This window comes from Parus major, chromosome 2 (assembly GCF_001522545.3).
Source record: "Parus major isolate Abel chromosome 2, Parus_major1.1, whole genome shotgun sequence".
NCBI classification, from domain to species: Eukaryota; Metazoa; Chordata; class Aves; order Passeriformes; family Paridae; genus Parus; species Parus major.
The window spans coordinates 14,395,554-14,417,394 of record NC_031769.1 but is presented as its reverse complement, the minus strand read 5'-3'; the positions used below and the strand labels follow the sequence as shown (position 1 = coordinate 14,417,394).

Below are 21,841 nucleotides of genomic sequence, written 5' to 3'. Positions count from 1 at the left end.
CATTTGGTGTGGTTTGTCTTGCTTGTTGTAGTCTGTTCAATATGTCGTGATTACTGCTGAAGTGGACTCTGGAAATCTATGCATTAGCAGCAAAATGTATGAATTGTGATGTTTAATAAATAAAATGGGAATACTGTTTGAACAAGCATTATTTTTCTCATTCTGTTAGCTCCTGCCAGGTCTCCTTGTGACTGGTCTGGATGAGGATGCTGTTTGTTGTAAGGATCATGTCCTTCGACAATCTCCTTTTAGCTACGTATTGCACACCAACTTTCCCCAGTCTCTTGGATTGATTTGCCTTAAGCAAAAACCCTTCCCAAAAATTTCTGCTCCCTTCCTGTCCTCCAATAAAATCTGCTGCCCATTGCTTCCTCCCCCTCTCCCAAGAAAAAGGAAACAACCAAAACTGATTATACCATAGAGCTCCACAAATGCTGCTCCCTTGACAGCAGTATTAATTCTCTTTACGTACATTTTTATTTTGCATCCAGAATTGTTTCTATAATCATATAACCTTTTTATGGTGCTGAAGACTGTAGCTACTTAGCAAGGAAGCTGGTGATAAAACTAAAGCTCAGTTAACTATCTCTAACAGTGGGTAGTATGTAACTGGTGACAAATAAAATACATTCCAGACTAGTTTAAGAGAAATCTGTGGGGTTTTTCTTGTCTCCTCTTTCCTTGCCCCATGTGATTGCTGTGGTTTACAGTAGGAAGCCACTAGTTTCTGCAGTCACAGATGGAAAGGGAGGTGTATTCATAGGTAAATGATGTAAAGACATCTGAGTAAGAATAAGAAAGTGAACTCTCTTAGGGGGGAAGGAGTTAGCTACATATTTTACAAATCTTTCAACATCTGTGACTTAATTGACACTCCTGAAAGCAGTGTGTTGCACATTAATGCAGCTTAGGAGAGCTGCATTTATGAATATGAATAAAATGATCTAGACCTGTTCTTGTCTTTTATAGGATTTTCATAGTTGTACAGCAGACTGAGAAGGGTATTGCCTTCGACTGACCTGGCTGGCAAGGCTACAGTATTGTGCCAAGGCTTGTTTTCAGGACAGATACGGAAAATTGCAGAAGAGCAGAGTGGCAGAACAGTTGAAAGATGATCTTCACTTAACCAGAAGAGAATGTGGAAAATGGGGGTTTTATTATCTTAAAAGTATTTAGGTACAGAAAAAATATTATTTTGGTGGACAGCTTTACCTGTGGTTTTATGTGTTATTTAAGGTGAGATGGTGGTATAGCTGACTCAAACAGCATAATATGAGGAAAGTTTGTAGATATGAAAGGATCTGTGCTAATATATTCCAAACATCCATAGGAAAAGCCTTATGATGTGATATATACCACTGAGGGGTGGAGTGGAGTGTGTGGAATCCAGTGTCCTTGCTTCCTAGAGTTGAATGCTTGCTCTTGATTAATGGGAAGTGATATGGTATGTCAGTCTCCCTGACCAAGTGCTACAGTTTCTAAATGTCCCTTTCAGACAAATTCACTAAAACCAGGAATTTTTGGGAACTTTCTGGGTCCTGCTAGTACCTGTTAGTTTGGAAGTAAACATTTGGTTAATGAGTATGGTTGAAGTTTTCTATTTAAAAATGCCCTAGTAAAATATAATCCTAGTACTAATAAACAAGATGAGCCCTCAGTTATAACAGCCTTTGGGTTGATGCTTAAGATCTCTTCATAATTTTTTTGTTGTCAAATACTAGTACAGCAGGTTTGGAATCCTGAGTTTAGGACTTTTTAATTTAGAGTACCAGCTGCAGAGCTATGAAGTGTCTGAATTTGCATGGGGCAGAAACTTGTAAATCTATATTTTTTAGGTTACAAAGTTAACCAGTTCAGAATATTCATTGCTAGATTTAATTCAAACTACAGCATAATTTAAAACTATTCAAAGAGACTGTCTTTTGCTGATTGGAGTGAGGAGGATGCGGACTGAACTTAGCGTCTCCTCTGTAAAGTATCTAGTGTACAAACTATGAATTTACAGAAGGCGTTGTGCAAACAGAAGTGCAATGCTTGTCACAAAATGAGATGCTTAGAAAATGCTGTATCCTTCACCTTTTGTCCCCCCACCTCAGTTTTCCTGTTGTGAACCATAGTGGCCAGCCCTTGCCTTAAGCTTTGACCAGAACAATACTATTAGATGTGGAAGCTCACAGGTTTATGGTGATTTGCTCTTGCTCCCTACTTCAGCCCAGGACCATACAGTTTACCTGTCTTTTAATTGTCTGCTGTTTTTCTTAGCTAGAACAGATTTGTTTCTGCAGTAGACAAGTTAGGATATGTGAAATATTGTTCATTGCCATCTTTTCTATGTGTTGTAGGCCCTGTGTGAATCCTGGTGACTCCAGCAAATACAAAGAAGAGTCTTTTAGACATGCTGTATAGACAGATGTTATAGAGCCTCATGGTTTTTTCCTTATTCTGGAATGGAATAGTTATTAAAAGAAGTTAAATGAGTCAGTGCAATATTCTCGCTCCTGGATGAAGTAGTGAATCCTGTCATGCTTATCTAGCTGTCCAAGAACATCAAGATTTTAAGATGTGCAGAGCTACAATGTTTATTTTCCTCCATTCTTCCCCTTCTTCCAAGCAAGACTGTTTTAGAGATGGGAAAATATGCTACCAAAAAAAGCCAAATCTATGTTTTTCAGCTTAAATAAAGCATATGATTATCTCTGCTGTAATAATAGGTGGTTTAGGTTTCTTGGAGTAAATCATGCCGTTCTGGAAAACCTATGTGACTATTACAGGGTACTTCAGTGGACAGTCTCTGATACAGTTGGGAACTCTTTAATTTGGGTAACTTGCAGAGACTGAAATGTAATCCTCAGCTGATCAGCCTGCAGCGTATGAGAAGGAGTGTCAAGTTCTGTTTTGGAGGAAGCATGTATTCAAAATCATTCAGGTTCATTCACTTGTACTTGCCCTTAGATTTCCTTTTGATGTTGACTTGTAATGGTGTTCTGCAAAACTATACAGCCAAAAGCATGTTGATATTACTGCCTTGGGTGTTATTGATGAGACTAATCTATACCTCTGATTCTATTTTTTGTTTTGTTTTTTAAGGTTTTATTAACTGAGTCTTATTTGTCTGTATGTCACAGATTCCCAAATTAACTGGTAGCCATCACAGCCATCTACAAAACTCAGAATACTGTAAAACTAGTAAGCAACTGGACCAACATGACAAATCTGTTTGCTTACACAGCATGATAGAAAAGGAGGGATTTCTGTACCATCTTAAACACAACCTGCCAGGCATTAGGAAAGCAATGTGCTTTGTTCACAGCGGGGGACAGAAGGGATTTGGAGAGAAGTGAGGCCTGCATTGCCTTGTGATGCTTGTGTTGTCATCCTCACGTGAGAAAGAATAAGTGTTTTTTAGTCATCTCTCCTGTATCAAACCCTCTAGAAGTGTTATTTTTGCTGTTTTTCTCTATTTCTGCAAGTGGGACACTCATGGAAAGCCTACATGTAGTTTTCCATTTAGGCTTGGGGGCTCTGGAACAAAATATTCAGTCTTTGAGGTCACGTCAATCTTCTACTTCTAACGGAATCTTAGTTATTCATGTGGGAAAGGTGCAGATGAAGAAGTCATACTGAGCATCTGCAGGATTCAGGGGGGCTATTTCCTTAGCCAAAAAAGAACAAGCATATTTTGTGCTTCTTTGAGAAGTGTTTTTTTTCCCCATTTGTCAAAATAATAAAGACTGTCTCCTGCCCAAGGGTTATTTAAATTGATGCCCTAGTGTTTGAGATGAGAGCATGTAATGTAACTAATTCCTGTCAGTTAATGGCATGTGTCCCACTAAACACAGCCCTCTTGCTGCTGCCTTGAGAAGCAGTTAGTTGGGCAGTCCCATGTCTGCTGATACCAAATTGTATGCCTTTGGTGGAAACCATGAGGAATAGAGGCTGTGTTTTAGCAGATGCACTCACAATGCTTTGGCATAGGAGCTAGAGGTGGTAGTAGTAGGAGATGTTGGTGCCTTACTCTTCAGCTTGGGGGAGTCTGGGTTGCTGACAAAGTGACAGAAGCATGTCTGATTGCCAGCTTTGGTAAGCCAGCATCCTTATGTGAAACCATCTCCTGTAATAAAGTGAGGTTTGTAATTCTCTCAAGTTAAGACATCTACTGATGTCTACTGGTGGGAAAATGCTAAATTATTTGTATGACGTAAAGAAATAGAGTTGTTCCTATGAAAACAGTGCCTCAGGAATACCACAGTTTAGGGTGTAGACCTCTTCATTGGCAGTAAAAACAAATAACAACTTGCTTGCTGAACTGTGACCTCTTTTGGAGTGACAGTCTTGCAGCTTGCTGAATCGACAGCTGGGCTTGCCACTGTGCTGCCCGGAGCTGAGAGCGAGCTTCACAAAGGCTTTGGAAGAATACATTTGTTTTCCTTCGCTGTTGTTATTTCTCAGCAGGTTTTCAGTTGCTGCTCCCCCACTTTTAGTAGCCCTGAAGCTTCCCAGCCTGCTACTGTTTCAAGTTGGTTTCTTGTGTGCCTTCTTTAAATATCCTTAATGGCAGCTGGAAGACTCAAATATTTGAGGAACTAAGAAAATCAATGATAAGTTATTTGATAAAGCTTTTTGAGCTTTCTGGTTTAGCTAAGTGATTTAAATGTGACTTTTTTTTCCGGTTTGAATCAACTAATTAACCTCTAGTTAGGTTAAAAAAAACCTGTGGGTTTGTTTTTTTATGTAAAGAGGGAAGGATATAAATGGTTTGGTTAGACCTTCTTTCTAATAATAATTCAATATTCTGCAGATGAGTTATATGAGTTGACATGAATCTGGCTAAAAAGGAAAATGATCCATCTTTTCCAGATGAGGTAGTGCCAATTGTGAGGATTAAATGTTCATGCAAAAATTATATTATCTCTGAGCTAAATTTTGCTAAACTTGCATGACATATTTTGCTGGCATAAACTGTATATCAGTGTTTGTGGCAATGGGGGTTTAAACTAGTTCATTTCACATCCTAGCAAGCAGCTGAAACACTGCTGAATGACCTTTGACATAGGGACCCATGAATGCCCCAAGTATGATTTCACTTTCACCATGTTCTTTGTGAATCTGAATGCTTGTCAAATCAGATGTGTGTTTAGACCTTTTCACTGAATATGCTTGGAGGGAAAGAACAAAGCCTGGGGTCAACTTGGCATAATCCCTGCGTTTATCTTTATTCTATTATAGCGGCTTGAGGGGGATGGAGTTGCTATTCTCTGTGAGGTGAAAGTGCAAGTTGAGTGTAGGTAGGCTATCCGTCTTTTCTTCCAGACTTTCCCAGCAGCCTAACCGGTCTCCCATGATTTACTTGTGTTAATGAATGGCTGACTAGGCAGATTGCTGGCTGATCCATGTGCTTTGCTAGTTTTTCTACCTATCACTATTCTGTAGCTGCTGCTTCTACCGGCTGGTGTAAGCAAGCACCTATAGCTTGTCCTGGGTAGCACATGCAGGAATGTCTCTGTGCTGCAAAGTGCTTTGTTCTCCCCAGAGGACACTGGAGAGGAAATAACATGGGTTTTCGCATTACAACTACTTTTGCTTCAGTACAAATAATTTTATTTTATTTTAAGAGATAAGCAGCTTCATTTGGTACATATGTTTTTTTTCGCTTTTGCAGGCTATTAGTCACACTCAAGTAAGGAGTGACTAAGTCTGTTATTACCCATTCAAATTGGGAAAGCCTTTGTCTCTTAAGGGAAGAACCGTAGAGTTCTACAAAATGATTGTTATAGACTTTTTGCAGTATTTTTAGATTTTACTCCTCTGGTAGATTCACTTCACAATACAGGATTGTTTCTGTGTGGAGCTGGAGTGGTCTGAATCTGTAAACGAGCTATTGTGCAGTGAAGTACAAGTGGGTGGAGGAGCTATATGACAAAAGGCCTAGTTACCTTTACAGTTTGTTCGCTGTACCTCATACACTTTGTTTCAGAAGAAAAGCACTATTCAGCGACTGGAGGATAAGGAGGCAGCCTTTCACACGAGGCTTATGGGAAATTTCTCTCTGACTTGGGGGTTTTCAGCTTGTGTACCTTCTGAGGCTTTCCCTGAAACAACTTAATGTTTCTCTGAACCCTATGCACTTCTTGGGGTGAGCACTTCTAAGTCTGATGCTTTGGCCAGTGTTTTCCACCCTAACACAAGCACTTGATTGGGTTTTTCCTGTTGGATTTTTAATTAAATTTGGAAAAATTTATTTTTTAAGGAAAGAGTGTGTTCCTTTGCTTTTTAAAGGCTTCCAAACTAGGAAATAACACACCCTCATTAACTTCAGATATTTAAAGCACATTAAACATCAAGGAGATCTGTCTTCTTTTATATATGTAACTATACCTGTTAAGAGTAATTGTGAAATCATGAGTGTACTTCTCTCATTTTTAAACTAAACTGTGAAGCTCCATGTCCTCAGCAGTTCCCTTCAACTTCTTCCATGTTTTTTCATTGTTTTGTTTCTCTTTTCATAGCTTAGAGGATAAGTACTTAGAAACCTGTTAATTCTGCTTGAAAACAAATATGCTTTGCACAGCACCCAATTCTCAGATTTAAAACACTTTTGCACAAAGAATTGCTCTGAAGCTGGATGTTTTGGGGCTTTGGATTTATTTTTATTTTTTTTTGGGCAGGAGAATTGTGTTATGTCAGTCCATCTTGGCAAGGAGAATGAGTGCTCTGGGAGAACTCTGCTTCTCTTGCGTGACCTAGCCAAGCAGGGGATGGCTGAAGACAAGAAGCAGCCACATACTCTGTCTGGACATTAATACCCGTAGCTGGCTTCTGCTTTCCTCCCAGAAGCACTGGAAGGTGTACTCAGCCCCACAGCTCACAGCCCTGCACATGAGTTGGAACTAAAAGACTTCAGCCCAGCAGAGTAACTTTGAAAAAGTGGAGGCCTGAACCTATACCTGTGTTAACTGTCTGGGTTATGGAGGCAGTAGCCACTAGAATGAGGGCAGAAGAGGTATTTCATAATCTCTTGCTGCTGTAAGAAATATGTTTAGTGCCTTTGTTTGACACTACCAACATAATTTTGCTCAGAATCTCAGGCTGGGCAGCATGGTGTGCTTTTTTGCTTGGTGCCTGCCCTGTGTACCCTCTCCCTATCACAACCTGCCTTAGTTTGAATGTTGCACTTACATAGCTGCGTGTCACTAGCTTGCATTTAGGACAAATCTGCCTGTTGTGTTCTTTGTGGCATGCTTAGTTCAATTGTATAATAATAATGACAGCAAGAACTTGCATCTTAAAACCCCTTACTGTTGCAGGCTGTAAACTAGTAAGTTACAAAACATGCCACAATGCTTACTGTTTCTCAGTATAACAAAACTCTGAACAGTTCCACCATAGGTGAATGAAACTGATATGTGTTTTCCAGAGCTGTTTATGAGCTCTTATCTACTAATCTTGGGTACTTGTAATTAATACCAGAAAATCTTTTGCTTGTATTAATCAGAATGAAAAAGCAAGAGTCAGATGTTCACTTTTGCATTTTCATGTTTTTTAATTGGTAAATCAAATCTTCTGTTCTTAAAATGCTACTTATATGTTATGTAATAACAGCTTTTCTTTTATTTCTGCCTTCCTCCTCTTCTGTCAGGCTATGAAACTACATGCTGTGTAAGAGTTTCTATTTTCTTTGTTCTCTGTTTCCAGACTGTTTCAAACTTGAAATGTTAAGGGAGGTTTTCCAGTAACTAATGCTCCCACAGCTTCTGCATTGGTTTCCAAGCCTGGTATGTTCTCTTGGGGTTCTTTTGGGTCTGGTGGTTTGAGGGTGGGATTTGGAGAGGTATCTCAACTAGCTGTGAAGTGAAAAGGCTGAACTGAAGAAGCAGTGCTGGAGGAAACAAACCTGCTGTTTTGTACCTAGTTGCGAAGCTGATCTGATTTCACAGTTGATCTCAAATGCAGTCTAGTTGAAGACAGCTATATACTCCAGTAATACCAAGAGCTGACAATTCAGGAATGTAAACTTGTTGGATTTTACATTTCTCTTACTGTCCCAAGCGCAAGCGCCTGGGGGAATAAATGGTGTGCCTTAATGCCTAATTTGAATAGTTGAGACCATAAAATCATGGAGAGAAGTGCATTCAAAGCCACAGTTCCTGGCAGAATAGCTGACCGGAAGTCTGCCATCTGGGGGTTCTTCAGCTCATCTGCCCCTGCAACTTGCCATGCAGCTGCAGAGTCTTCTTGCTAATTTGGGAGGTTTTCCTTCTGAGGCCTGGAGCCCATTGACATAAAGCATTCCTTCAAACTGGACTGAAATCTATGTACTACCTTCCTGCTGTAGTTTTGAGCTCTTAACAATGTAATTTGTTGAACATGTGAATGGCCTTATCTCAAAATGGGAACTGGTGGGGTTGTCTCCAGGTTTCTCTCTGTCTGGGAACAGTTGAGTTGGGCCTCTTGAATAGACATTGGCTACTGACAGCCCCAAGGCTTTTGTTTTCGCTTTGAGCTTTAGCTAACTACTGTCATTTGGTTATGTTTTAGTATGCTTTGTTCCAAAACAAAAATTAAAAGTTACCTCATGTGTTCATTTAAAAATGGCTCTGATCCTATTTAGGTACCAACTACTAAAGACTGAAACAAGGCAACAGCCCCAGATTGCTAGTACTGTGGAGCTGTTTTCCAGGATTTTTATTTGTTGTTTAGTGTGATTAATTTCTCGAAGCCAATCCTGTCCTAGCAACTAAGAGAGGATGCAGGACAATCAAAATAATTACTAATTTAAGTCCTCAGGCAAAATAACAGAGAGGCTGCTACTTGGGATTACTTGACAAAGTATGAGATGAAGGAAATAATATCCTGTCAAGTAAAGGTCTAGGAAAAGTGTTAGGTCTGGTGGTCATGCTGAGAAAGTAAAGGTAGGGAAAGAACAGCTTTTGTCAGATTTCAAGATGGCAGAATAATGCAGAATCACTGTCATGTTATTTACAGCAATATTTTGCTCAAGTCTTCCTGTAATTGCTGCTTTAATATCTTTATTTCTTAACTGAAGACCATTCCTGGTCAAGGAGGCAGGCAAACCCAAAGGAGAATAAGAATTACTGAATTGTAGATAGAGGTTTCACTCACACTCTCCCCTGGAGAATCCTGTTTACCAAGAAAGCCGGGTGTAGATGAGCACCCCAGTAAGCCAACTGTTGGCATCTCAAGGGTTAAGAATGTAGCCTGTGCTTTAGCTGCTTTCACTCTTGTGTCCTTTCCTCTGACCGTGATACTGTGGGACTGAGAGAAAGAGGGATGTTAGCCTGCATAATTGTCAAACAAGTGGTCCCAGTGTTATTCTATGGGCAACCAATTGATGCAATCTGTGGCTCTGTCAACAAGTGGATCTGTTATCTCACAATTGGGAGAGATTAAGAACAAGTGGTCAATTTACGCCAATTCAGGGAAGTGGTGCTTTGTTGTCTTATTGCAGTGTCTGAGCATGCCCTAACTCAAATTCTAGCTTCTGTGTTGTAGTTTTCTAGTGTGGGATTTTTTTTGTTTGTTTGGGGTTTTGTTTCCTTTAGAATACATTTTTTTTCTTTCACTCAACCTTTATTAAATTTTTTTAATTTTCTAGTTTGTAAGTCTGGTGCTATGTATGCAGGTGTGGCAACTGGAAAAAAATGTGACAAAACTATAATAAAAAGATACATCCATGTCAGCCCTTCACTATGCACCCAGTTCATGAATGAGGGATGTTTTCCCTGAGCAGTTGTGTGCTGGAAGTCATTCAGATGTGTTGCTACTTTGAAAGACAACTTTTGTAAGGCAGAATCTCTCCCTCCTTGTGTGTATCTAAAAACTATTTTCATGCAGACTGAAAGTTGTATGGAACATAGTTCAGGAATTCTACTCATTCTGTTAGCTGGCTTTCTTATTGACTTCTTTTTTTCCCTACGTCCTTTTTCAGAAAAGGTTCTTTTAAAGGACTGTTGTCCAGGGGTTGCTTACAGCATGTGTATGTTTGGCCCTATCAACATACCTATGTACTTTGGCTGCATAAATTGTAGGGCTGGCTCACAGTCTTGGGCACCTAAATTTAGATACCAGGGTGTGAGCTCATTGCCTGTGCTCCCATTATAGTTTGCAGAGACCTAGCCAGCGGACCTGAAGAACTGTTCAGCTGACTGAACACAGGTATCTGCTTTAGGGTGAGCAGAATATATCGTTGATTATAGTGGGAACTTAAGCAACTAGTTGATGAAAAAATTCCTGAATCTATGTTTTTCTCTCTGTGAGCTGTGTCTCACCTTAATGCTGTTTTTACCTCTACCAGTTGAAAAACTGTTTTACGCTCCTTCACTGTTAAAACTGCCTTAGTGAGTTCTCTTCTGTATTACTTTCTTTTGAAAATAATAATAGTGGTTGAAATTTCTGAGTGCTAAAAGCTGCATTTTGAAGATGTTACTTGTCTAGAACTTTCTCTAACAATCTGATCTTCAGTTCTCTGGGAGTCACAGACTGGTATCTTAGTTCAGCTGGGAAACATGCCATCCCCCTGACCCATGTACCTTCCTTCAGAACATTTGGTATTGACCCATCTGACTCAAGTCAGGTTTCTTGTGTCTCCTACTGGGAAAAGAATGAGCTTTTTGCAGTCTATATGCCATCTCCAAGTGTTGTGAGGAAACAGCAATGAGATTGTGCTGTTTTCCCTTGTTCAGTTGCATATGCTGTCATAGATGGTCACAACTAGCTTTTAACTTTAAATGTTAATTTTTGTTGATTACTTATAGTGTTTTTGTACTGAACTGATGATTATAAATGAGACTGAGGCATTGGGGTGGGGAGGTTTAATAATGGGAAAAGCTGCTTTGAATTGAAATGTGTACGTGAAGGACTAATTTTATTTTATTTTTTTAATAACAGTGAAGTTTTCAGGACCTTGAGTTCAATGGGATTAGAGTAATCGCTAGTTGTTTCAGATCAAGGAAGAATCAGTTATGTAGCTGAGCAACTTAGACACAAAAATGTCTTTTCTTATTCCCTTCTTCTTCTTCCTGTATAGTAGTAGCTGCCTTCTTGAAGGTTTCTTCATAGCCAGAGTGCATGTCTTGGATTTTCCTATGTCCTCAATATTCAGAGTGCTCACTAACCACAGGATTCATTCAGTACTTAAAGGGGGGACTACAGCACAGACAAGAAGTGAAGAATGGTGCTTAAACAAATAGATACTTTTAGTTAAATCTCCCACACTGTACAAAATTAGAGCTGAAATGGTTCAATTTTTTAGTGTTCATACTGTACAGTGTTGTTTTACAGTCCTTTTGAATTCATTTATGGAAATGAATAGATTTGTTAGAACAGGAGTAGGTTTGCACCGTTGTAATAAACATGGGGGTTGATGGAAGGCAGATTAGGCATCCTGCCGGCATTCACCCTTAACTGGGTCTCTTAAAATCTCAGATTCTGAGGTAAAGTGATGGGATTATTTAAACCATCCCTACAGGTGTAGATTTCTTAGGAGATTAAGAGAGCTGATAACTCAAACTTCATGCTGATTTGTTTTCTTCAGTGTCCTGCTTTGCAGGTATAAATACAGGCAGCCTGACAAGTATCTTTTCTGCCTTTTATTCTCACCCATAACTGTATCAATATAGTATCCATCTGCTTTGAAACATCAGTTTGTATCTGGGTTTTTTTTGTGTCATGGCTTGTACCTGAGAGTTAAAAACTCCTATTAAAAATTACAAGGAAATAAGTCTATATGCATAACTGTATTAAAATTCTTGCATTAGTTTTTCCAAATTTCCATTGAAAATATCTAATTTAATTTCACGGACTAAGCAATATTTTATTCTATTTTTGGAGAAATCAAAATCTCTTGAAGTTATACAAGAAGCTCTATTTAAAGTCACCACATTTCTTCAATGATCCGAAAATGTGATATTTGAATGAAAATGATCTATGCAGTGTTTTCTTCTGATCCTTTCATGTTAGTGTGAATTTCAAGAAGTCTTTAGGAAATACTTAAAAAAAACCCAAAACATATTAAAACAATGCATTTTTAGCTGTTCCAAATACCCTTCTGAAGAATTCAAATCCATGTGTTTGACAGTGAAACTTACAAGAAGTATATATGAAAGAAACTGGTGATGTGAAAATAATTTGTCCTGTATGTAGCAGTAAGTGAGATTATCTATGCAGAAGGAATGTTCACTCTCTGACTTTTCATATTGACCTTTTGGGGATTTCAATCTTGAATAGCTTCAGCTAGAATGTTCAGCAAGAATGTTCAGCAAGACTAGCAAGTCTTTCAAACTGTAATTACTCACCACTGCTAATGTGTGCATACCTTTGAAAGGATGGTCTTAGAAGACACTGAGGTTCATGGTGGCCAGCTGATTGTGACTTCCAGGACTCTGAAATGGCTCCTCGTTGACTGGAAAATGCTAAGGAGGTGGTATTGCCATTGTATGTGTCACTAGTGAAGACCAAAGGTAGAATATCATGCCTGCTTCTTGTACCAACTCTTCAGAATTGCTGCCAGCATGACAAACAAGAAAGCTTGTGTCTGTGTTCATATTAAAAAACAAACCAAAGTCAAACAAATATAAAAAGCTACCATCACCACAAACAAAAACCAACCCCCAAAAACTAAACCACCAAACTTACATTAAAATTTTAGTAAAACTGTACAGAGAATAAAGGAGCCTATTTTGAGTTTACCTGGAGGAAGAGTAGGAAATGGTGTGCTAAGTCTCATAGCTCAGAGGAAGATGTAAAAGCTGAAGTTGCGTTGTTCTAGCAGATAAAGGTAGATGTCTATTGCTTCTCAGCAGTTACTTCTAGCATAGCTTCTTCTGCATGTCAGATCTTAAAGACAGTTAAATTTGGGGAATTTACCAAATGTTAGTCATGACCATAAATGAATCTTTTTAATAGTCTTAATAAGCCTTTTTAAATAGTAGTTTCCAGGTTAACCAGGAATCATAGACTTCTTGAGCTGGTGGCTGAAGCTTGTGTTCTGTGCTGCTCAAGGTGACAGACTAGATCATCATGCTGGTGTATGTTTTTAACCCAGGAATGGAGGAGACACACAATTCTTTGCACATTTGTAAATTGATTACAGTCTAGATATAAGATTTCTATATTTGTGCTTGAGAAATGTTCCTAAATAATGATTGCTTAAGAAAAGTTGGGAAAAACTTCCTCAGATGCAGTTAGGATAAGATTAGATGCGTGCAACATGTCTCTAAGTTTGGAGAATATATGCAGCCTTTTTCACAAATATTCTTTTATGTGATAATTTGACTGTATGTCTTCTACACTTTGTTTAAAATGAATATGTCTGCATCCCTATCTCATGGCAGAAGTACATTGCAGTGAAAGGGTTGGTGGGAAGCATTGGTGTCTGTGAAAGCTTGCTGCAGATAGCGAAGCTCTTAGAGGTTATTTGCCCCAACAGGTAAATTGTGAAGTTAATTAATAGCTAAATCTTATAATATCTCCACTATTGAGTTTTGTGTATAATCTAAACAGTTGAAGAAGGATTATTGGAGTTATAACACAGGAACAGCAGGAAAAGTTACTCTCAGGTAGCACTGTAGGTTATTTGCATTACTTAAATGTTCAAATATCAGACTTCTGAGTTTTTGAATGATGCACCTGGCTGTACTTTCTGGGAGCTGGGTGACACTAGGTTCTCTTTATTGGTCACATGTGCAGCAGCTGACCACAATAAGCTGGAGATGCTCTTGGTCTGCACCTGATAGCCCAGATTTCTTTCTACTAGATTGTTGTGTTGGGAAGAAACATAGTTACACTGTACAATCTACTGGCTGCTGTTGGCTTCTTAAAGCTCAGCAAGGAGTGAGTATACTGTTAACATCCTTCTGTTACAAGATGTATTTTATTGTTTACCCCTCAAGATGTTCAAGCATTTTTTAAAGTCAGCTTTAAACATGGAATGCTGTTGACTGGGGTGGAAGGGGAAAATATACATTGCTGATTCTGTCAATGATCCTTTCTGCTGTTTATTGAATGGAATGACTGACAAAGGTGACTTTTTCGTTCCTTGCTTATGTGCTGATGCTCCTTAAATCTCTGACATTACCATTGGAAAGGTTTTGATTACATTTTTTATAGCACTGTACATATCTAGTAATTTTGATTTATCTTCCAGAAGAGAAGAAAAGTAGTTGTGGTGTTTCAAATGGATCAGTAAGGAGAAAGGAACTATGCTGGTCATCAGCATAACTGCAACTCTAATTGCCAGCTATTTTGCAAAGCAATGATGATGATGTGAAACAGTCATCTTTTTCCCATTCTTCTCTTGGATGCAGTCTTCTGTAGGCTCTTGCTAGTGCAGTTGAAAGCCAGTAAATAACGGTTGTAACCTACAATGCTGCAGTTCCAATGTTTGCTTTTTCTCTGAGGTGGTTTTCTGCTGAATGTGTGTGCTCTTTGATTATCTGCCTTGTGCTTCAGCATATCTAGGGTGCCTGGCCTTCTGTGGAAGCACAGCCCAACATGACCCTTAATTGCACAGCTGGCAAAGGGCACTGGTGTTGGCCAGGATCAGGTTTGAAATGCTGGCAGCCCCAGGAGCCTGTCTGCTTTCTGGATTGTGCAGGAGTTGTCTGAAGGACTCTGCTTGGTAAACTCTAGGAGATAGAATCCTATGGGTCAACCAGCTTTCCTGGATAGGAATGGGAAATATTTCACTGCTTTACTTAATAGCATCCTCCTGAAAATTAAACAACAAAGGGTTTTTTGGGTGGAAGAATTACCCAGGGAGGACTGTCTATACACAGTACAGTTCCATTCAACATTGAATGTAGATCTTTGCAGAAGTCAGTGAAAAGTTAAAATGTCAATCAACCTTTACAAATTATTTTTCTGCAAGCAACATCATTACTCTGGTTCAGAAAATCTGGTTCTTTCCTGAAGTCTTGAGTAGAGCAGATAAATTTAGTTCAGTCTAGTGCAACATGCATCATAGACTTTCATCTACTGCATCTTGCTCAAGTTGGAATCTCTACAGGAACTGTATGCTACTTTAATGTTTTGGTTTTTTTTTAGTTTTGGGAAAGTGATGTTCTCAGCTAAAAATTATTCTTTCAACAGTAGAAACCAAAAATATCTTCAGATTCTGGGTATTGTAGGGATTTTAATGTATTTGTTCTCTTCCAAGTGTAAGGACAGATGTGGCAGGAAACTGTTTTGGGTTTTATAAGTTGATTAGAGTTATTTCTTCTTTAGAAGGATGTGATTGTTCTGGTGTGTCCTTGGTGCAGTAGCATGTGTAATTGAACTGAATCAAGGCCAGCAGTCTCTGTTGGTATAATTACAGCACTGAGATGTTCATCATCTCCTGTGTAGGGGCAAAAATCCATGATCTGTGCTAGAAGAGCTCCGCTCAACTCAAGTTTAGAACATGCTGCATCTGTTTCATCCCAGATATTCTTCTGAATCAACTTACTGGTTCTTTGTGTCATTGTCTTTTTTTTTTTTTCCTAGTTTTTGCATTCAAGCTATGCTTTTTCACAGTTTTTTGTTTATATTGCAAAGATAATAAAAGATGGATGCTTTTTGGTTTTGGGGTCCAAGTGGACCTTTCTGCTTGTGGATCTGTGTGAGGTTTTTTTTCCTTTCTTTCCCCTTCTCCCTTCCCACTTAAACCCCCTTCTCCCCCCACTTTGCTCCAGTTCCTGACCTAACTGAGGTGTTTAGGTTTATTGCTAGCAGTGCTCTGATCCCAGTTTCTGGTGAAATAAGAACAAAGCTTCTGCTAACCATTGCTAAATGTGATGAATATAACAATTACACAAACGTGAAGCTCACCCTTGGTTTTCTTTTAGGATGGTGCTCTGAAGTTGAACTTGTAATGTTTTTGGTAAGGTCAGTAATGACCTAGAACAGTCCTGTAATGATCATGTAAAGTTCTGTAGTATTTGTGTGTGAAGGACTAGGGACAGGGATATCTGTATTGAGTAATTTTATTTTTTTTTAATGGGAATTTCTTTCAAACTAATTGAGTACCATCTCACTGGTTTGAACAGGTCAGAAAAAATCTTTCTTTTAATGTAAGAAGAAAACCTGTTGCTTTCAACTTCAACATTTCAGTAGTTTCTTTTGCTGCCAAGTAAAAGCAGTAAGTTCCTCCTGCTGTGCCATGAAGATAAAAGTTTAAATAACAGTCTTGGTAACTGAAAAGCGTGTCTTGTCCTGTGACTGAATTAACTGCTAACAACGTTATCATACCTGCCAGTGATTTCCTTTGAGGTATATCAACCAACTTTTGGTAAAGAAAGTCTCCTGCTATGATGTCTGCTGGAATCTGGACAGCTGATCACCATTTTCCAGTGGTTGTTTTGAACCACCAAAGCAGCACTTATATGATAATGGACCATTTCAAACCTGTATGGTTTGTACTTACTTTAGTAGAGCTGTCAAGTCAAGTGAAGCAGCTGAAAATGAGTCCAGCAATTTTTTATGTAGGTTCGAAGAGTTCCCTAAGGAGTAACTTCCAAAAGAGACCCATGAGGAATTTCTTTTAAATGCTTAACAATGTTTTTGATACCATAAACTGTAACAGATTTTCAATGTAGGAAGCAGTCAGCTGTCAGGCATGGTTTGGAAAATTACTTTCTTAAGAGAAAAGAAAAAAAGAGAGAAAAGTTTTATTTGCATGAGACTTTCCTTTCCTAAAACAGCACTACCATTTATCCAGCCATTCGTGTCACGAACATGAGAAACATGGAAGAAATGCAGGTTTTGTCCCAATGTATAGGAGTTTAGGAAATGTCCTATAAAGAATATTTCTATAGCTTTGAGCTCTAAAACCAAACACAACCCAATCCCCTCCTCCCACCCCTCCAATTTTAATTGTGGTTTGAATAGATGAAACAAACCACAAAGCAAACTAATGCAAAGATGTCTGACAGTCTGTTTTGCAACTCATTTCAAAGTCAGATATGTGGCATTTAGCTGGTTGTAAGAAACTGTTCATAGTCTATTATTTTGAGGTTTCAGAATCTAAGTATTCACATTTAGAAATAAATTTCACTGGTATTAGTTTCACTCTTTCTGATTCCAGGTTATACGTGCTATTTTTACATTAATAAATAGCACAACCAATAAAATATATTAGGTATGGCCAAAGGCATTGTTAACAGCTTAGCTTCCACTGTTCCCATGGAGGTGAGATGTGAATGAAGAGCTCAACTTGTGTTTTGAAGATGAGAACACAATTTTGCTGCCGTACTTTTACCTATCCAAACCTGAAAGTTGTTACGTTGTTGAGTTAGCACCTATTTGGGGATTGTCAAGCCAGCTTGGTGTTGAATTTTGTTTAAAATGATCAGACTTCTTGAAATGTTGCAATACTTCTTGCAGTGACAGTGGCTGCGACAAATTTTTAAGTCCCCTGATGGCAGGGCAGAGGGGTGGTGAGAAAATAAATAGGAGCGGGAGCGATGGTTGGAACCAGGAAAATAACACTTCAATAAGGAATAAAAGAAAATAGGGATGATGCCCAAAAGCTGAACAACAATAACCAGGGGGAGCTCTATGGGGGTGACCAGCCAAAAACAAACACAAAGGAAGGCACAGCAATATATAACCTGAGGGGACGAACATTCTTACCATCTAGGGAGCAATGTTACCCAGTCTGTAACTGACACGTAACTTATTTAACATAACGAGGGGTTATGCTTTCCAACCCCTGAATGCTATGAAAGCGTATGCTTTGGGAAAGACTTTTAGACTGCTGCAACTTAAATGAAAGATTCCCACAGCTTCAGATGGGTAGGTGACCCTTCAGAGGCAATAGTCGACGGGCTCGGGTCCCTGGCCAGGCTGAGTTCCACAAATGCTCCTATGTTATTTTACTGTATAAACATGTTGTGCTGCCTTCATCCCTTCCTTCTAGCCTAACTGTGGAGTGACACAGGCAGTAATGAAGGTTAGTGGACAGGGAGAGAGCAGATCACACATAAGTGAAGATATGTGTGCTTCAGCTGGCGAGCTCTTTACTTTTTGAGCTGTAGGAATGATACTTAGGTTTGTCTTGAGTAGGCATTCCTGTGGTTGGTTCTTCTATTGTGCTCTAATGCTTTTAATGGCATACTTAACAATTCAGACAACCTTTCTGCACAAAAATGTCTTCTGTTTTGTAATTTACTACTATTATTGAAGCTCATACTTTCCCATTAGAAAAAGGGTATGCAGTTCCAAGAGTCTCATATTTCAAGGCAAGAGTATTTTCTATAGATAACTGCTTGGTCTTGTGTCAGGAGAGGAACATCTCTTTTGGGGCATCTCAGAGCTAACTTGCAGCAAGGTCAGGAAGGTAGACACTATGGTCTATTGTCATTATCACAGTAGTGCTATGTAGTCACTTGGAATCAGGATGGAGCTGGTAGAGTAAGTTGAAAATCCTGAATCTGTTGCTGCATGCTGATACATCTCATTGTACAGCAGTTCTGTTTCCTTATGCTCTGTACCTCAAATAGGGGTGTTCTGAAGGTTTACAAAACAGAAGGATTTATGCTGTTTCTCAAGCATTAGGCTGCCACTGTATTTGGACAAAAACCTTTGAAACACAGCCACCGTTCAAATTTGCTTTGTGAAACCAGTATTTCATATTTCTCCTATTGCAGCAGATATCTACAGCATATTCTTATACTATGTACTACCTATTGTTATGACTTCAGTCACTGTTTCTTTAAGTCATCTATGAATGATGGAATTCACCTTGTTAATGCCTCTAAATTTGATAGTTCTCATTGTGTGGCAATTCCTGTGCATTTCAGGTTCTGAAGTTTAATGGCCTTTTCCCTGGTATGAAAGCATCCACTTTTTTTTTTTACTTTTCTCAACCTCATTAAATGTACTGAGAAGTAATTCATTATTTTTCTGTGAAGGTGTCTGACCAAGATATTGGAGAAGTTCTTGTCCTGATACTGAAGCATGTGTTGTAAATTCGTTGCCTGTGGGAAACAGGATGATTCCCATGGAAAAGCTTTTACCATGATCTCTTGTGATTGTCATACATTCTCTGTTAATATAAACCTTTAATTTTCTTTGTTTTAGATAAGAAAAGAGATGATCTGCTGCTATATGCAATTGACTCACTTTAAAGGCACTATTTAGAAGGTAAAGAGTTTGGCTCAGTAAAAAGATTTGATTGGGAAGTACAGAAAACTTGTCTGTGAAGCTGTGGATGAGGGAAATGAAGTTAATGTTCCAGCTGTCCATCGATACCTCATCCCAAAACACTACTGCACTTCAGAGGAAGTAGGACACCAAATGAAAGGCGAGACAGTAATGTATTGGAAATTCATCCTGATTGCATTGGTTTCAGAGGTGTTGGCAAGAGGCATAGCCAGGTGTCTTGACTGATATAGCTATGGCAGTAAAACATCCCTGAGTCACGTAGGAGTTTATATTGACAAGCTGATTTTCCTGTAACACACTTGGAGCTATTAAGACAAGCCAGTAAATGTTGTTAGGTCTGTCCTTTTCCTGGGCAGACAGTGCAGATCATCACTTGGCTGATTGCATCAAACTGGCAGAGCCCTTCAATTACAGATCTCATGCTGCAGAGTGGAATGGCATTCTTGAGGCCTATGGAACATGGGTTTCCTCACCCATGAATCTGAAGGATGGTGGAGCATGACCTCATTTCTGTGCTGGTGCATGGTGGCTCTAGTGGTCATCTAACACAAGAACTGAAGGCTTAAACTCTTGCAGTTTTGGAGAACCAGGCTCTTCTCAAGCCTGATTAACTGGTAATTCCTTATCAATTTAGCTTCTGCTGTGTCATGCCCTTTATTTTAATTGCCGTGACTCACCATATGGGCACCAGCGTGTTATGCTGAGCTCAAGTAATAGCCTTCCCTCGGTCATGGCCGTGCTTCGGCGTCGAGCTCTGGCTGTGAGCGGCATTGGGTTACTCATGAGAGGAAGGGTGTGGAGGAAATGTGATACAGCTTGACAAATGGCCTGTAACCCTTTTAGCCTGAACCTGCCAGAACATACACACATAGTCAAGGCCATATGCTGCTTAGAGTTCATTTTATATATGAAAAGAGAAGAGCAGCTGGCAGACATAGCTAATACAGGGAGATACAGACATAGCAACTCATGGAGCTGAGATGTCCCAGGCCTGAAGCTTCAGGCTTGTGGGAACCAGCCTAGTTGCAGGAGAGATGACATGTCTTAAGGCTGTGTGTTAATTTAATGGTAAAAAAAATCAGTTCTAAGTTTTTGGGGTTTTTATAACAGGAGCATAAGAAAAACAGGAAAAATTATCAGAAATTGTACTTCAAGTACAGGTGGTTGGTGCAGTGCTTTTTCTGAGGAAATAGTAGCTGACAAATGCAGAATGAAAAGACACCCAGACAAATGTAGAGACCCATAACATGTTTGAAGATACTGTATAAAGCCTCAGTGTGAAAAAGCAACCCTGAGCAAGAATTAAAAGCTTTGGAATAAGAGGTTTTCTACTTCTTGCCCCGTGTTTGCTTTGTATTTTTCTCTTGTAAACTTCACGGTTTAGTATTTAAGTGTGGTTGTTTGTTTTCAGCTAATAGTAAGCCAGTCTCAAGACAAGCAGATTCATGTTTTTCAGTCTCTTGTAAGGACCTTCTGTCTCTGTGATACATTGAAGAAATAATGCCAAGCATTATGACTACATCAAAACTCAGAAGTGTTCATATAACTGTCAGTAAACACTGTCTTGATAGGCTGTAGGCTTTATTGTAGCCTCAGTGTTCCTTTGACAGCCTTATTTGCCATCATGCTAGTCAAAGAGCAGCAAAGGAGGTGGCTTTATTAGGGGGTGACTAGGAAAGCAATGCAAGAAGGAGCCACATTCTCAAAAATATTTATTCTGTGCATTTTGCAACCATTTCCCCTGCACTTATGTGGGCTGAAGATGTTTCTGTGTAACAACTGGGTTTTTTTGTAAATTCATCCCTTACTGTTCCCACTGGGCCTTTTCCTCAACTGCTTATTTTCTTCTGTCTCGTACTGCGAGTGAAGAAGAAAAGTAGAAATTTTTTCCAGTGTTTGGAGTAGAATCAGCCAGGAATGGCCTTGGGTTGTCTTCCAGAGCAGAGAGACGTGCTGCAGTGAAAGGAGTGCACTGGGAAAGAGGCATGAAAGGAGCTATGGCAGACTGTCCTGTGGGATAAAGGATGAAGTACACTAGTTTCATCTTAATTTAATGTGAAATGTGGGGGAAGGCTGAGGATGGGGATTGTAAGCTCTGTATTACATAAAGGTATAAGATTCTGGAACTTAGCTTTGCATGATGGAAGCATTATGTAACAAAATAAAATATTAATATGAGATTTTTAGCAAGGAGACAAATTTAAGATTTAACACTTGTCATAGTCTTTAATATAGTCTAGCTATATTAAAGCCACTGGATTTGTATGATTCAGAAATCTAAGAACTGTCTGTTATATTCAAAGGAGTCTCTCCCTGTGTGCCTTCTGTACTTCCATCTCTTCATCTTCCAATTATTTGCTTTTCTTATATTTGCGAGAGAAATGTTAGATGACTTTTATGTGTGGCTTAATGCACACAGCTTGGCAGTAACATTTTGTAATTGTTGACTGTTGATGATGACTTTCTCCTACTGAAAATACATTTTATGGTTGGGCAAGTTGTGGAAAAATTCACTTAAGTTTTCTAACAGTGATTTTTAATGCTCCATTTACTGGGGGGGCAGCTAAAGTGGGGAAATCAGTTTTGGCTGTGAGTTCCATGTTGCATGTGTTTTACTAACAAAGGTCAATGCTTACATTTTCACTTCAGAAGTGCTTGGAACTAGACCTCTGGAAGAAGCAGT

The 21,841-nt window shown here is 39.1% G+C and overlaps 1 protein-coding gene across 1 annotated transcript in view; it reads left to right on the top strand.

The window, feature by feature from the left end:
• Window positions 1-7,716: 7,716 nt before the first annotated feature.
• The window catches only part of ZEB1 (zinc finger E-box binding homeobox 1), a 103,210-nt gene continuing 89,085 nt past the window's right edge, over window positions 7,717-21,841 (top strand). The window contains exon 1 of the mRNA XM_019005661.2: window positions 7,717-7,772. The gene's annotated coding sequence lies outside the window, so the exon portion shown is untranslated. The remainder of the gene's footprint in view (window positions 7,773-21,841) is intronic.